A 17,932-nucleotide genomic window follows, 5' to 3' on the forward strand; every position below is an offset into this window, starting at 1 on the left:
TTGGCCCTGATCACTGGCCAAGTCTAGAGATCCTACCTGTGCATGAATTTTGTGCACTGGGCCTTCAGTATTATATAATTATCACGTAGACTCTTGGCTTTATGTTGCAAATATGTATACGCTATATGGATGTCACCAGTTCAATGTTATCTGATCATTTATTTTAGTTTTCTAAAAATTAAAAAATGGAAAACATCATCATTTTGCTCTGCCTTCTTGTTTTACTCCAAGATGAAGTTTCATAAGGCCATTAATAAGATCTATGGCACCTTGTTCTCAAGATGAGTCAAAAGTTTTTGCCCTACAATTTTAAGATTTCCTGAGAAACCATATGGCATTGAATTCCAGGCTATAGCTCATATCAGACTCTGTGGTTACCTTGTAACTTTTCAAAGTCTTGTCAACCCAATCAACAGAACTTGCAGTAAAAAAACTTTCTCCCTGGGTTGTTTTCCTGGTAGCTTGAAAACTGAAAGAAAATACAAGGTCAAAATGTGCTTGAAGCAACATTTTCTTTACATTTAACTCCAGAGTATTCAATAAATTCCCATGGACTGTACTAGCCTGTGTGAGGTCAAGCCTGTTGTGAAAGGAAAGGATGACAATTGACCCTTTCTTAAAGAAAAGCCTCCTGCCTACCATCCCACCACTCAACCTCAGAGTCAAGATCCTGAGAGCTGACAGCTTCCTCCATAGATAAATTCCAGCCTGCCCCAAATGAGCCATGTACTCACAAAACCAAATAACCAGCAGAGACCTCTGGGACCATCTAGCCCAGCAGTTCCCCACTACTCCTGAGCCAATATTCCATTTATCTCCTCCCCTCATCTCAGCCATGGGCCATGGGTTTGGAAAAAGTTTTTCAACTGAACTGTATATGTGAAATATAATTACCTATATTTGCCAATGTTTTTCATCTAAGATACATGTAAATATATATAGTCTAAGCTTCTGACCCAAAGTCTCCAACCCATAATGACTTGAAATTATTTCTAACCTAAAGGAAAGTTGGAGATTGTCTATGAAATCTTATAAATAAAATTTAGAATTTATCTTAGACCCCATCTGTTGTTTTAAAGAATGTTTAGGTGTCTAGATCTGAAGAATAATGATATATCCCATCTTGTATTTTACTGAAGATCATAGAGATATGGTGACCTGCCCAAGATGAGACTGCAAGGTAGACCAGAATGTAGACATAAAATAGATCTCAATTCTAGCTCAATAGTGTACATGCCAAGTCACTGGGGAGAATATTTACTCAAAATTGAGATAAACTTCTCAGCCCAAACCTGATACCGGACCAATTCTATATCAGAAAATGAGAAATAGCATCTAAAACATATTAGCAGGAGTTAGGTTTGTCGAGTATAACATGACACTCTGCAAAGAGAAATGAAAATCCAGAACTATGAGAAAAGCCTGAACTTGACTATGAATGTTCGTGAAAAGTATGTTAGACTGAGATTCAGCTGACAAAGACTAATGTGAGAGGTGAGAAATATTCAGAGTGAATGTCTTTACAGAGAAGGAGGAAACCCAAGGAAAACAAATTACATCAGTTAAGGCTAACTGGATAGAGATAAGAGAAGCAAAGGAGCCAAGGAAGATAAGTTAAGCCCAAAGGGTTAAAGAGTATTAGGAGGGCAAATCTATCAGGAGGGAAAGGATGGTGAGAAAGAAATGAGGGCTCCTAGTCAACGAGCAAGGGCACAGAATTAATTGCAACTCCAAAGCTTGCTGAGATGCCAAACTCATTTTTTAAGTCAGCCTTCTTGGGGCGGGGGGGGGGGGGGGGGGAGGAAGGAATGAGAAACAGAGAAAGAAATACAATTAATTTTAAAGGAATAAAGTTCTTAAGAAAAATGCCACTAAGAAAAAAACACAAGAGGATCATCCATGTATATGAGCATGCATGAAATTGGATATATAAACGGGTTAAAAAACAAGTACTGGATTTAGTCAAGCAGCTGATTATTACTAAATTAAACTATTTAATTGAAATAACCCTTTTTTTTTTTTTGGTACAGATGATAAATTTAAAACTAGAACAAACCTCTAAAGATATTTGGTCCAGTCCTTTAAATTATAGTCAAGTTCATTGTCATTCCCATTTTAAAGATGAAGTAACAGAGGTCACACAGAGAGTTAGTTGAAGCTGGAATTGAAACCAAAATTGAAGACCTCTGTACTTTCCAGCAGAGATTTCTGTATTCCAAGCTGATTACCATGAAGAACAATCACATATTGATTTCCCCTCAAGGACCCAGTACTGACCACATTATAGTTTATCTAATCCTCTCAACAATCTTGTGACTTATGTAGCCTACTTTTTTACAGAAGAGGAAACTAAGAAGTAAGGAGAATGTGTTAGTAATTATGTTCTGTGTAATTCTAATATAGATACATTCTGTTTTAAGATATCTTTCTAAGTGAAAAATGAGCTTTAAAAAATTAAAGGTTATTCACCTTACATAAGGCTCACATAAAAGCAATTACCAAAGCATTCCTTGACTCTGTCTTTAATTAATTTAAGTATCTTAGTATCCATAGATACTAACTTCCTTGCAATTTTATTATTTAAAATGCTAAGAAGACAAATGAAAACAGTAAATCAGCAAACTAAATTTCAAATATGAATCAATAAGCCCAAATGTGATTAAACTCAACTTTTCAGAAATTTATCTATTTCAAACAAAGTAAGGCCCTCCTATAGAAATTAGAATCAAAGAGAATGTAATACTCTGGCTCCGCACTTACTGGGGAGGGTCTCACCTCTGCTCCAGGTAGTGGACCCAGTTGGGGAAGGAGACAGAGAGATCACCTTCACTAAGTATGGAGCAGGAAGTTCACCAGCAGATTCTCTGCACTATAATAGCCTTGCAGGAGTCATCTGCAGCCGAGCAGCCACTACATCCCACTGATTAATTCACCTAGCTCAGTGGTCGGCAAACTCATTAGCCAACAGAGCCAAATATCAACAGTACAACGATTGAAACTTCTTTTGAGAGCCGAAAACCGACTTCTGCGAATGGGCCACGAAGTTTCAACCACACTGTACTTGCGCGCCCACACGTGGTATTTTGTGGAAGAGTCACACTCAAGGGGCCAAAGAGCCGCATGTGGCTCGCGAGCTGCAGTTTGCCGACCACTGACCTAGCTGCAAACCTGCCAACTACCATTCCCTTTCTCTTGCTCAAAGAAACAAGAAATGATATTTCTTGAAACCATAAGGAAAGAATCCCAGTGTGGGATGAAAAGAAATGTTTATTTCTCAAATACCTTCCTAGTTGCAAAAGAAAGAAATGGTCTGACAATTTCTTTAATAATAAGATACCCTTCCACCAATAAGTTTCTAAACTCATTTTGGCCAAAAAGAATGTACACTGAATTATTCATACATATAGCTTTGTATCTTCTAAGTCATTTGCTTCTAAAGCAGCAATCTATGGTAGAAGAGGCTCTGGGATGGATGGGTCTTCATTCAGACAGCTCTGCCATTTATAATACTCAGTCAAGTCTCCTCCCAAACTCCAGTGTCCTCAATGTAGAATGAAAATAATGCTACCTAGTTCATGATCACTGTACAAATTCAATGACATAGAATACATACAATCCTTAGATGATATGAACACTCAGTTCTTGAGCATGATGCCTAGCAGAAGGTAAATGGTTAATACATAATAGAAATTGTTATTATAATTATTTTAAGATTAATTCAGCAATTCATACCAATCCACAATCAAAACATGCTTTCTGCTCTAAAGAATTAAAAATTCTCTATTTTTTCCTTCTCATGTAAATAAGATTCTCATTTTCTTTGGTAAAGCAGGCAAATATATGTAAAATCTGTTTTGTGTATTTTTTTAATATTACAAATATTTTTGATATAGGGCTAACACAAGTATAAACCAAACATCTCTAACATCCTTTCTTTTATCTGGGAAATCAACTTAACTAAAGCTCTATCCTCAGTGCTTCCATGCAAAAGCATTTTAATTGAATCTAGTCCTAGAAACAGAGTAATTGCCTAGGAAATGTCTCTCATGGTGTGTTATACGGACACGAGGAGATCTAAGGAGAAGTTACTAAACCTGATTGGTGGATAAACCACGTCTGGCCTTGGGTTTGAGTTTCATAGCAAATAAGGGAGTATTTACCAAACCTCTCTGAGAAATGGGTGCAGATTTCAGGAAAGGCAGCATAAACATTATCAACACGAGAAAATTAATGAGTCTAGTAAAAATGTAATAATATAAATGTTATAAATAAGGAATTTAACTTTATTCCTTTGTCATTAGTATAAATATTTCAGGGAAACAATATGGCCCAGAAACTTAAGTGGCTGACATATTAAAAGCAAATGCCTGCTGCCTCTCTGAGAAATTCTGGAGAATGAAGCACCATGAAGCCATTCAACAGTTATGCAATCCATGCGTGTTTGACATGTGCCAAGCCCCATGTCAGTGAAAGTCATACACTTTCAGCTACAAAATTACTAGTAAAAGAGACAAGAAACTCTGGAAAGTGCTTTTTGCAAAGATGCTGCGGAAAGCGAAGAAGGAAGCCCCTGCCCTTCCCAAAGCCAAAGCCAAAGGAGAGCTCTGAAGGCAAAGGAAGCAGTGCTGAAAGGTGTCCACAGCCACAAAAAAGAAATAGTAAGCCACCCACCTTCCAACAGCCCACGACACTGCAGCTGTGAGGCAATCCAAATATCCTTGAAAGGGCACCCCAGGAAAAACAAGCTCGACCACTGTGCCCTCATCAAGTTCCCGCTGACTCTGAGTCAGCCATCAAGATGGAAGACAACAATACACTTGTTCATTGTGGATGTCAAGGCCAACAAGCACCAGATCAAACGGGCTGTGAAGAAGCTCTATGACATTGACGGGGCCGAGGTCAACACCCCAATCAGGCCTGATGGAGAGAAGAAGGCATAAGTTTGACTGACTCCTGACCATGGTGCTTTGAATGTTGCCAACAAAATTGGGATCATCTAAACTGAGTTCAGCTGGCTAATTCTAAATATTAAAAAATTTTCACTGTAAAAAAAAACAACAACACACGCACAAAGAAACTCTGTAAAGTGATTAGGGAAAGTAATTGTGACTAAATTCCCAAGTCACTGGAATGGAGCAGGCTCATCCTGGGACGTTGAAAGGAAGGGGGTGGCGGGGGGGCGGGGAAGAGGGGTGGGTGATGTGCAGCCTCTGGGAATCCCAAGCCAGTTGTACAATTTGTCAATGAACACTATGGTGTCATCAGAGGATAAGGTTAAGTACTACTCAGAAAGATAACACATGTGCAACCCTGGAGTGTGTAACATTGTTAGAGATGTTCTATCACTACGGCATTAATGATGGCACAAGATTAAAATTTGTTCCATCTCTTAGGCATTTCTCAGTCTGTGGTGTGGTCCACTGAGCTGATTTGAACTCCTCCGAGTCCATGTGCCACATCTCACTCGGCCCCAGCCTCAGCTTCTCCCTCCTGTCACTGCTTGTGTACAGAGAGCACGGTTGTATCTCTTGCTGATGGCCTTAGGGGTTTACAACAAGCATGTCAAACTCGCAGCCTGCGGGCCGCATGCCTTGTTTTTTTGGCCCATGTTAGCCTTTGATTTTGACATGCTTGGTTTACAATGTCTTTAAAATTCTTCTAAAGACGACAAATGAAGCTAGAATTTAGAAACACATTCACTAAATGTTGGACTTGCTATTTTTTGTTTTTGCTTTCTTTAACTACAACAACCTTCACTTTCTTCTGTCGTGATGTTCCCTCCCCTACAGATTCAGGTCTAACCTAACCCACGGGGAAAATGTAAGCAGCGTTTTAACTTACATTTTTTAAATTTTTTTTCTCTAATGAAGGTTTGGTCACTGTGGATTGTTCTATAGTTTTTAGTTACTAGGGACAGAAACATAACTGCTTGTGAAAAGTCAACACAGCATAGGGGTAGTGTTGTGAGAACGCTTGGGGGAATATTTCATTTTTCCTTTTGGTGATCCTGTTGATTATTCATATAGATCTCATTTTTCAAGAGACAACAGTTTCCAAGCAGCATTTCTGTAGCCTGGGGTCTCCGTTCCAGCTGCCCATCAGTGACCTGAAAAATTCCTCTGTGAAATTTAGTGTGATTCTAGGCCAGAGCCCAAACATATTTCCTTCTGCTTCTCACCAGTCCTATTTAAAACATAAGCTCATGAGTGCTTGGTCTTCCTCCAGAAAATGTGCCTGCCATCCCCACATGGTGCCTTGCCCTCCTGCCCGCACACTGGCAGCTGGAGTGAGGTCCTGCACCTCTGTCCTCACGCAGGCCCAGGTCTTCCCAGCCTTTTGCTTTTCTGGAATGTCCTCCCTGACTCAGCCCCACCACTGAGATTGCTGTTATCAGTGCTCAAATACCAGTCACTCCCTTATGAAGTAAGAAGAGCCACCCGGCAGTCCCAGCCAGGCAGGGAAACGCTGGCATCTCGTGAGTTTGGGGGTTAGAATTTCACTGTCAAGCTCACTATCTGCTGGGCCCTCCCAGATAAACAGTAGATGGGGGCTCACAGCACATCATTCCTTTCACGCTCACTAATTTCAGAAGAGCAGTCTGCAGTCCAACGCCAGTGAATCTCATGAAGCCTTTTGGCTCAGGTGGTGCCTCCGGCCTCCTACTAATAATTAGAAAAATGTTCTCTCAGATGTGATGCCATGGGCAAATCCATAGCCTTGTCAGTTAATATTCAGGGCTAGGCATTTTACGCTTATGTATAGTACAAGTTACTTAAAAATAGAATATAAATTGGAGATTCACATACATATGATTCCTACAGCTAAAATTTCTAGTCTAAAACAAAACATGTACTTATCCTTTTAGGAAGTCTAAAGGCCCTGTGTTAAAGCCCCTGACTTGGTAGTTCAGTTGGTTATGGCATTGTCCTGATATACCAAGGATGCAGGTTCAGTCTCCAGGGAGGCCACATATAAGAATTAGCCAATGAATGCAAAAATAAGTAGAACAATAATTGTTGTTCTTTTCCCTCTCCCTTCCTTTCTCTTTAAAACCAATATATTTTTAAATCACTTTAAAATGAGGTTTTAAAGGATAAATAAAATTAAAGAGTTAAAATCTCCCATCTCACCAAAATGACTTTAAACTACTTGCCATGACATTGTCAATAATCCACTAGTCTATCTCCCCTAGTTAACTTCTACTCTTAGAATGCTTTCCCAATAGCAACAACAACAAAAAAAGTATCCTTTAAATTGGTCTTATACCCTGACTCTTTCCTCCCCAAAGGTTCCTGCCAACCACAAGGGGAGTTATAAATATAATATGGAGATAGATGTTAACATATAACCTCTGCTTTTCTCTTCCGTGCCTTCCTAGCATCTTAGATAAGATACCCATGCCATTGTGCCCACAATGAATTGCCTCCATTTTCTTTGATCATCTGTTTGTTCTCACCCCATAACTGTGGATATTCTTCTCCTTGGCCCTCATCTCATCTCTGCTGAGACTTTCCTTTACACTGAAAATCTCCACTTGAATTTTCTACCAGCTTCTCAGACTTATCAAAACCAATCTCTCCATTTTGCACCTCCACCCAAACTTTACCTCCTCCTGACTTCCCTCTTTCTATTCATGGCATCTCAGTTCTACTAGGGCTTCCTGTCCAGGCTCTAAACCTTGAATACAATATTTCTCTCAGTCTGTTTCACCTCTCGTCACTGCCACATTCCTCTTTATTCTCTGTCCTCAGTGTCCCTCTCATTTACTCTTTACTTAAGTTCACACCGTCTTCATTCTAGTTAGAAATTCATTTATTATCTCTCTCCTGACCTATAAGAAATGCTTTCTGGCAGGTCTCCCCACTTCTAGGCTCTTCCTCCTCTCTACTTGGCTTGTTATGGTCTCTGGTAACTTCCTGATGCCTGGCACTGACTGTGTTCTTTCTCTGTTCAAGTGCATTTGGTGTCTCCCAATTTTCTATTGGGGCGGGGGTGGGGGGAGTCCAAGGTCTTATTCCTGACAAATGTGACCCTTTCAGGGGTTTTCCAAATTTGTATAACACTTCATTTTTTATCCTAATAACCCTTTTTACCTACCTTTTTTCAGTCTGAAGGAATTCCAAGTACTTGAAGATACACAATAATAATCTTCCAGCTCTGAACTTTATTTGGCCAATCTTACTCCAACAAAATGCCTCTTTCCTTCTCTGTTGAAATCTTACCTATTCTTCAATACCCAAATGAAATACTCAGATGAAATAAAACCTCTCCATCCTCTGTTCTCCACAGTACTTTGTACTTCCATTATGGCAGCATAATAACATAGGAAGGACTTCTTTGTACTGTAGTAATTTATCTGCCCAAATAATCACATCTAGTAATTTGTCAACTTGAGAGAAAGGGTTCTTCTTTGTATATCTCCACAGTGGCTAGTACAAAGCAATGACTTTAGCAGAAAATATTTGACCTGAACATAAAAATCTTCACACAAAGGACATTCTGCCTGTTCCATAAAACCTCATATTTGCAATATATGCTTTTGTGCTTCTGTCTTTTTTCTCCCTCAAATATGATATAGCCTATGGATAGGAAAAAGACATGAAGTTAAGAAACATGCCTTCAGCAATCCTAAATGAAAGAAGCATCTAACTCCTAATCGTAACCATTAAATGTTATGCTCATTCCACTCTGTAGAAGGCAGAATAATGGATCCCCATGGATGTTCCCACTCTAATCCCCAAAATCTGTGAGGATGTTAGGTGACAGTCACAGGGGACTTAGCAGATGTGATTAAGTTTACTAATCAAATGACTTTAAAATAGGCAGATTATCTTGGATTATCTGGGTGGGCCCGATGTACTCATACGACTCCTAAAATGTGGAAAAATCAATCAGTCCAAGAGATGTGATGGAAGAAGAGGTAGAAGCAATTCAAAGTGTGAGAAGGACTCAACCCGCCAATGCTGGCTTTGAGGAGAATGAAAGGCACCACGAGCCAAGGAATGCATAGCCTCTAGAAGCTGGGAACAGTTCTCAGCTGACAGCCAGATTGTAAATCTTCAATCCTACAATCACAAGAAACTGAATTCTGCCAACAACTTAAATGAGCAAGGAAACAGATTCTTCCCTGGAGCCTCCAGAAAGGAATGCAGGCCTGGGAACACCTAGTCTTCAGACCCGTGAGTTCCATATTAGACTTCTGACCTGAGTCTGTGAGGTAATACTACATGTTTGTTGTTTGAAGTCACAAAGTTTGTAGTGATTTGTTACAACAACAACAGAAAACTAATATACTCTCCAAGTAGATACACTTGACCTATTGTGGTCTGAATTGGCTAGAACTATGAACAGTGTGTGCATACTTGATGAATTAGAAACCTAAAGGCATGCTTTCTTATTTTTGATATGGAATTGTTCCAAAGCATTATAAGTTATGTGGTCCATTCATTCTTTTACTCAATCACTCTTTCCAAAGCATTTCACAAATACCCATTGTCTACACTCACATCATAATTTTTCTTGGACTTTGTAAATACTCTTGCTTCTCTTTCATCACTGGACGTAACATATACCCAGAAAAATGGCAGGCACTCAATAAATATCTAATGAATATGTTTAAGTATGACTTTATTATTTAAACTGTTTACCTAAAGTTCTTCATCTGTAAGATCTGGACAATAATTTATATAAGTTACAGGGTGGTCTCAAAGACATAGACCTAAGAAATTTTTAGAAAAGAGGTCATCATTAATCCCATAATATAATTTTTAAAATCTACACCCTGATCCCTTTGTGCCTTCACTTACCCATATATCTTTGCACCTCCCTCTAGGGTCTCTCATTTCACACGGTAACTTTCTTAAATGACTATTATTATCTGGTTTCTTTCTTGCTCAAAATTCTCTGAATAGCTCTCCACTGTCTTTAGGCTTGAGTCCAAATTCCTCAATTTGGCGTGCAAAGTCTCACAACATGCCTATCCAAAGAATCTTCTCCCCCATTACTTCCTGGCCTAACCTGTACTCCCACCCCCAATGCACTCCCCACTCAACTAGGGCTTCTCTCTGACCTTAAAAATGCCACATTCAGCCTTGATACAAAGCCTTTGACTCTGTGCTACCAGGTCTGCAGCATCCCTGTCCTTTCCTTTTCAATCCAGCCCATCCCTTAGAAAAATCCTGTATCTTCCTTTTAAGAGGCCTTTCCTAAATATACAACTGAGAGTAATTCCCCACTCCCAGGTGCTGCTCCTCAGCTTCTTACAATAATCAGCTGGTTCCAGGTCATGATCCCTACTTATTTCACATTTATTGGTATCCCACCAAGGTAGATCACAGAGAAAAGTATTCAGGATTTATGATTTTTAATATCTGCAGCCCACCCCTACCCTGCCTGGCAATGGTGCTGGGCAAAGAATAAATAATAAAAATTCCTAACATCTATAGCACTTACTATGTTGTAGATATTTTTCTAAGTACTCTAAAGATTTTAGCTCATTTAAAACTCAAAACACGCCAAGGTAGATATTATTTCTATCTCCATTTTTCAGAGGGAACTGAGGCACAGACACTCAATATGTGTTTGTTGTGGGAATTAAACAGCTATGGAAGAAATCTATAAAATGTAAAAGGATTGGAATCTGTAACATGATTGATGATTGGAATATAATATCATTTAAGGGAAAATTCATACTTGGGAGGTTTGAGTTTTATTTTTACATAACTGAGGGTAATATAGGTCTAACAAATAATAGCACATCAGGAAGACTATGTAACATACATCTTTTAACAATAAATTGAGGTTGAATGCATAATCAATGGCACAAATCCCAAATACTCTTGAGTGGATTTCAAATTATATCCTTTACAACAAGCTACCCCACTAAGGCTAATAAAGGGACTGAATTTCAGTTATGTTTGGCAGAAATGTAAAGTTGAAATCTCTCTCTATTTCGCTGTAATCTGCATTTTACCATGTTCCTCCATCCTTCGCCTTGTGGTGTTACGTGGAAGTTTTGTTTCTGCTCATTGATGGTGATGGTGGTATCAACTTCATTTAAAAAACCATTGCCAGGCTCTAAGGAAAGCCCCCGTGGACACTGATGTTCAGGACTAAAATTCAACCCCCTCCAAAGCTAAGCCTTTTCATGCAAGGACACAGAAGAGCTTCACATAAGTTGGGTTAATACTACCGAGTCTTCCAAATGCAAGTCTGAAACAACCAGAGCCCACAGCAGTTAAGGAATCAGCAGGAAATATACAAAATCCAACTTCTGGCTCTTTGAACAGTGTTTACATTGTTGCCATCAACCAGGTGATAATTCTCAGCTCAGAACTCCACATCAGTAACCTTGCACTTTTTAATGATTTATTCACACTGTAATTAACGTATAAGCTCCTTCTAGCTCATCAGGCGATAACAAAAATAGTCTGTCTCAAAGGCAGTTTAAGTAAAGGTCAAGGGAACCTTGGAAATTCAGCTTTACTGAATCAAAGCAGCTGTACAGGCTTTTCCAATCAGGATAACAAAAGTGTTATCTGCAGGCCTGGGTCCCTCCAGACACTTTCTATCCTTATCTCCGGTGCCTTCACCATGGGGAGAAGCACAAGACCTGGTGTAAGTTCTGTGGTGGGACATTGTTCTCCATTAAAGATAAGCAACAACCTATTCTTTCCTGCTGGGGATACTTGTATCTCTCTACTTTTCTGTGTGAGAAATGAGGCAGAAAGATCCTGAAGTTCTTCTGAAATGCCATGAGTTTTTATTGGGATTGGCAGGTCTCCTCTCTGAAATGCTGACCGTCAGGGCCAGTGGTGATTGGCTCCCCTCCCTCTTTCCTGGCATCCTTCTAACTCACCAGCAGCCATGCGAGGACATACTGATCTCACTACAGACTGTCGGGCAATGCACCGCAGTGGTCTTACAAAGATAAAAGGGATTATCAACTTGCCAAAGTAGAGTCTTGTGCTAACCTTACAATAGTCTTGAAGAGGGGAAAGAAGGAATAACAAATTGTGAACTAATGAAAATGACTTACTATAAAACACATAGTGAACCCCCCCTCTCTTTTCCCATTAATCCTTACCAGAATATTTTTCCATTGAATTTTTTTATTTTAGAGAGAGTGAAAGGGAGGGGGAGAGACACACAGAGAAAAATATCAATGTGAGAGAGACACATCTATTGGTTGCCTCCCTCACATGCCCCAACCAGGGCTGGGGATCAAGGCTGCAACCAAGGTCTGTGCCCTTGACTGGAATCGAACCAGGAACCCTTCAGTCCTCCGGCCGAGGCTCTATCCACTGAGCCAAACCAACGAGTGCATAAACCCTCTCCTTTTATGCAGATAGTTTTGCTTTGGGGAGAGATTTAGTCTTCTATGGTCCATAAGAACCTGACAAGTTGGATATTGTGGTTTATTGGCCAGCTTACTTTTGGCAAGTCCTTGAAGCTCAGTATCACACACTGGCCTATAATTCATCTATAATTTGGCTTTGGCTAGTTTTTCGCTAATTTTGTTGCTCTAGATATTTTCTTTGTGATGGAGATCCTTAGTGAAAACCGGCAAAATGCACTTTAGATCAAATGGGGCCCTCAGTCTTCACATTGGCCACCCAGTCCACTGGTAAAACAGATCCCAGAACTTGGAATATTATCAGAACAATTCCTTCAACTGCATGAAAAGTGTAATGAAGGGGAGCCAACAATCCAAAGACCAGCCATTGGTAATGTAGGTAATGGCATGCAACAGGAAGAAGATTGAAAAGCCTAGAAGAGGTTTGGGCTGCAAAAGCCCACATTGTCAGCAGAACATATTGAGACATATTTTCTGCCTGAAACAATAACAATCATAAATGAACTATTGTTAACACAAAAATACCAAATACTGGTAAGAGCTGTCATTTTGGTTTTCTTTAGACATGATAAATTACATTTGCAAATTAGTGTCTGATCTGAGATGACATGGAGCAAATGGTAATATTTACATTCTGCACATTATCCTTGTCAGATTAAGCTGCAGTTGGCCAGTGTGGATATAAAGAGGCCTCGGGAGGCTTGTCTGTTAAACCAGCATGTAAATCGTCTCTAAACCATCCACACGTCTACATTTATTATCTCCCCAAACCAGTAACTGCAGTTCCATTTACATGTCAATGTTGCCAATTTTAAGGTAACTTTTCCAGGGGAAAGAAACAGTGAAGAGAAATGCCTAAAATAAAGTGCTCCAAAGTAGGTTAAGGACCACAAAATACTTTTTAAATATATATTTTTATTGTTTTTTAGAGACAGAGTAAGGGAGAGAGATATAAATATCAATGTGCTGCCTCCTGCACACCCCCTACCCAGCCAGCAACTTGGCCATGTACCCTGACTGGGAATCAAACCTGCAGCCTTTTAGTGCTTGAGCCATAGCAGCCAGGGCCACAAAATACATTTTGTAAGAAGTTGTGAAAGGCTTCCAATTTTTTTTTTTTTTTTTTAGCAGTTTAAGAGGGAGGGAGAGGAAGAGGAAGAAAGTAGCATTTATGTGCCCACAATGCAGTGTGCCTCAAGGTGGTTCATAGGTTACCCCACTTTTATCCTCACAAAGTAACCTCTAACATACCCATTTTGCACATATGGACATTGAACTTCAAAGACATTGAGTAGTTTTCTAGTACAGTTAGTGAGGACAGGGTCAGTACTTGAATCAAGGAGAACTGACTCTGGTGCTATGTCATCCTGACACTGACTTTAGGCATGTCTGAACAGGATGGCAATCCAGAGTTTTTCTGAAGAGTGTAACCTAATAAAGAGAACATCAGGTTTGTACTGCCCTGCGAAATGTGGTGGAGGGAGAGGGTTATAGGGAATAGCTGCTAAGGTTCTACACAGGATACAGAGTCAACAACAAACCTCCCATCCAACTCCCTCCATTTTCATCATAAAAACTGCAAATAAGGTTCTGGGTGCCCTGGGAAAGTGGTTTCATTTGACTTCATATCAATTCTGTCTTCAGAATTAAGCCTCACAGACATGATATGCAGGATGGCATGAGAAAAAGTGGTTGTCTTTCTTGATCCCAAGCTTTGTGGCAGAAAGAGAATAGAAGGCAGCAGAAAGAACTGATGCAGTACTCTGTGCTTTCTTCAGAAAAATGAAACCTTAAGATTAGATTGGCTACTTTCATAAAGCCAACTCTAAAATCACTCACTAAGTATCTTAGAAGAATCCATAGGCAGCAAAATATCAGACATATCTCGTAGCAATATGTTTACCAATATATCTCCTAGGACAATGGAAACTAAGGAGAAAATAAACAAATGGGACTACATCAAAATACAAAGCTTCTGCACAGGAAAAGAAACCATCAACAAAACAATAAGAAAGCCCACTACCTGGGAGAACATATTTGCCAATGTTACATCAATAAGGGTTTAATCTCCAACATTTACAGGGAACTCATACAACTTAACAAAAGGAAGATTAAACAATCCAATCACAAAATGGGCAAAGGACCTAAATAGACACTTCTCAAAAGCAGACAGACAGAAGGCCAAGATACATATGAAAACCTGCTCAAAGTCACTAATCATCCAAGAGATGCAAATCAAAACGACAATGATGTACCATCTCACACATGTCAGAATGCCTATCATCAACATATCAACAAATAACAAGTGCTGGCAAGGATGCAGAGAAAAAGGAACCCTCGTGCACTGCTGGTGGGAATGCAGACTGGTGCAGCCACTGTAGAGAACACAATGGAGTTTCCTCAAAAAACTAAAAATGGAACTCCCATTTGACCCAGTGATCCCACTTCTAGGAATATATTCCAAGAAACTAGAAACACCAATCAGAAAGGATATATGCACCCCTATGTTCATAGCAGCACAATTTACAATAGCTAAGATTTGGAAACAGCCTAAGTGCCCATCAGCAGATGAGTGGGTTAAAAAACCGTGGTACATCTACACAATGGAATACTACGCTGTGGTAAAAAAAAAAAAAGAGGAGTTCTTACCATTTGCAACAACATGGATGGACCTGGAGAGCATATGCTAAGTGAAATAAGCCAATCAGAAAAAGATAAATATCACATGATCTCACTTATTTGTGGAAATAAACTGATGAACAAAAATAGATCCAAAGACATAGAAGCATCAAACAGACCATCAAACCTCAGAGGGAAGGCAGGGGAGTGGAGGTGGGAGGGGGAGTGGTAAGAGATCAACCAAAGAACTTATATGCATATAAGCATAACCAATGAACACAGACAATAGGAGGGTGAAGGCCTGGGCTAGGGGGTGGGGGCAGGCTGGGAGAGGACAATGGGAGGAAAAGGGGACATGTGTAATACTTTCAATAATAAATAATTAATTTTTAAAAATAATAAAATAAAAATAACATAAAAAATAAAATCACTCACTAAAAATGAAGTTCCTACAATGTGGATCTCATTATGATCCTGATTTAAACCAACCAATTGCAAAAAGAAATTTTGAGACATTTCAGGAATTTTAATTATGGACCAGATACTAGGGCCACAATGAATTATTGTTGTTAAAAGTGATAATGACACTGTAGTTAGTCAGGAAAATGCCCATTTTAAAAAAGACATTCTCAATATATGTAACGGTGAAACAACATGGGAGGCAGGATTTGTTTTCAAATGTTTTAGTAAAGCAAAATAGGACAAAAACAATCAAAAGAAACAAGTAAAATATAAAAATTTGGTAATTCTTGAATTTGAGTAATGAGTCTAAGGGGGTTTATTATATAATTCTCCTTACACGTGTGTGTGTGTGTTGTGTGTGTGTGTGTGTGTGTGTGTGTGTGTGTTTACAATGGCTCATGCATTTTTAAAACTAAAGTCATGAAAATTAATAAAAGAAACTTCAACTAAGATTGGGGTCAGGGGGGCTTGTAGAGGGAGCACTTATGCCCGTCCTATCACTCATCATCAGTTGCCCCAAACAGGAAGAGACAGTGCCTTACCTCTCCAATTGGAAGGTATTTTCTACTCTACTTACTACCCAACAGAGAAAGAAAAATCTTCTCTTCCCCCTGTAACAGCCCAGCCAATGAAACGCCAGTACACTTTAAATTCAGTTTCCTCCAATGGACTCTTTGTTTATAACAGCTCCAATTTCCCCTTTCCTTTATAAAGGAACATTCCCCTTCTCTGTTCTCTGGACTTGCCTGTAATTTTACCATAGCTCTCACGTCCTGAATTGCAATTCTCTGCTATTCCTGAATAAATCCATTTTTGCTTATTTTTTAAAGTCAAGTGTCTCTTGAAATACAGATCTGATGCATTCAAAGCACATTTAAAAAGCAGCATGTTTTAAAACGTATTTGAATCTTAAGCTTCACCAAGTTTGCTCCATCAGTGTAATTAATGGACAGCCCCGAGAAAGCGAGATTCAGCAGTCAATATCTTCTGCTTGTTCCGTAACAAGAAACCTTAGAGAAGTTGCTCTTATGACATGAGGAAGGAAGTGCTAAAATTGTCAGTGTTAATAAGACATGTCTAACCTGCTGCTCAGGGAAAGAGGGCTGTAACTACAGAAGAGAGCGGTGTCACTATAAATCATACTTTAGCATCTGCCCTTGCTGTGGGAAGCTACTGCTTCACAGTATGCCTTCCATTGGTCCAATGTCCAATCAAAGCCAGGACACTAGCCTACTTTACTTACAGAGAGATTTTCACATGCTTCAAAGAGGTCACAGAAGGTACTTAGGGAAAAGGGAATATGAGCTGAGAAATGGACTCTCTGGGACAAAGGTCACAATTGCTATCCTGTTGATAGCATCCGAGTTACCCAAGGGGCAGCCCACATCTGGGTTTCACGGAGCCTGCTCTTCTAGGACAGGGCAAGGCAGCAAAGGATGGAGGGGTGCTAGCAACAGCCTCAGACACCAACACATCATGTCTTCTAGATGTTTGAAGATTTTTTTTTAAAGAAAGCATTCTTTTAAAAGAAATGTATGAAAAATCTATTCACTTCAGTGCTAGGAAAAGATGGGTAAATATGATTATTGGAAAGATCTGGATTAAGTGGGCCAGCAGAGAAGACCATACTGTGACAGGGACTTTTGACAACACGAGGTGTTTCTCAAAGTGAGACCAGAAGGCATCATCCTGATCAGCCACTTGGACTGCTGAAAACTGCAGCTTCTCGACATTGCCCCAGAGTGTCAGAACTTTGGGGAGCAAGATTCAGGAAGCTGCATTTTAAATGAGCTTCCCAGATTCTCCTGCATAGTAAAGCCTGAGAACTGCTGTTTTCCTCTTTGCCTTCACCTATTTCTTCACTTTCAATGTCCAGCCATTGTTACCTTCCTGGGCGTTCCCCTTGAGTCTGGTCCCTGGGCTTCATCTTTTATCTTTGTAATGCCTGCCGCCTACGTTTTCCCATAAACTGGACTCAGAAGGTTGCTACTTAATTCAATCTTTTATATCTGAGCTATGAGCACCTAGTTCCTGCCCCTACTCTGAGCTCCCATAGCACCTCTTTTCCTCCAGCACAACTTAGCATGTTGGATTACAATTGTCCCTTTACTGGTTGAGTTCCTCCCTGGAGGGACTGCTTGGTACAGGGTAGGCGTTCAATAGTCGTTTGTCAAATGAGGAAATGAATGATTATTTCAAACTTATAATTCTTAAAACTTAATATTAATTGAGAGGAGTGGATTTCTTCAAGCAGAGGCGATGCTGACTCTTTGAGGCTATGACAGCAGAAGGATGTTACTTTCTTTCTTCTTCTTCTTTAATAGGAATGGCCAGAAAGAGAGTAAATGGATTGTGAAGTTGGTTTCCTGGTAAAAGTTAAAAGAGCCCAACTTTTTGTGCCAGAAATTTGAGAGTTTCTTAAGTGGAGGCACAGCTACTTCAGCTAAGAGTGTAATGTTGAATTGCGTTCATTTGCACTCTGCGTGTGGAAGTGTC

General features: G+C 39.7%; 1 long non-coding RNA gene across 1 annotated transcript in view; it reads right to left on the bottom strand.

Moving 5' to 3' along the window:
- The window catches only part of LOC114228130 (uncharacterized), a 63,387-nt gene that overhangs the window by 11,112 nt on the left and 34,343 nt on the right, over positions 1-17,932 (bottom strand). Inside the window, exon 3 of the long non-coding RNA XR_003614307.2 lies at positions 379-469. This is a non-coding gene — a long non-coding RNA (uncharacterized LOC114228130). The remainder of the gene's footprint in view (positions 1-378; positions 470-17,932) is intronic.

The sequence above is a fragment of the Eptesicus fuscus genome, chromosome 10 (genome assembly GCF_027574615.1).
Source record: "Eptesicus fuscus isolate TK198812 chromosome 10, DD_ASM_mEF_20220401, whole genome shotgun sequence".
Lineage (NCBI taxonomy): Eukaryota > Metazoa > Chordata > Mammalia > Chiroptera > Vespertilionidae > Eptesicus > Eptesicus fuscus.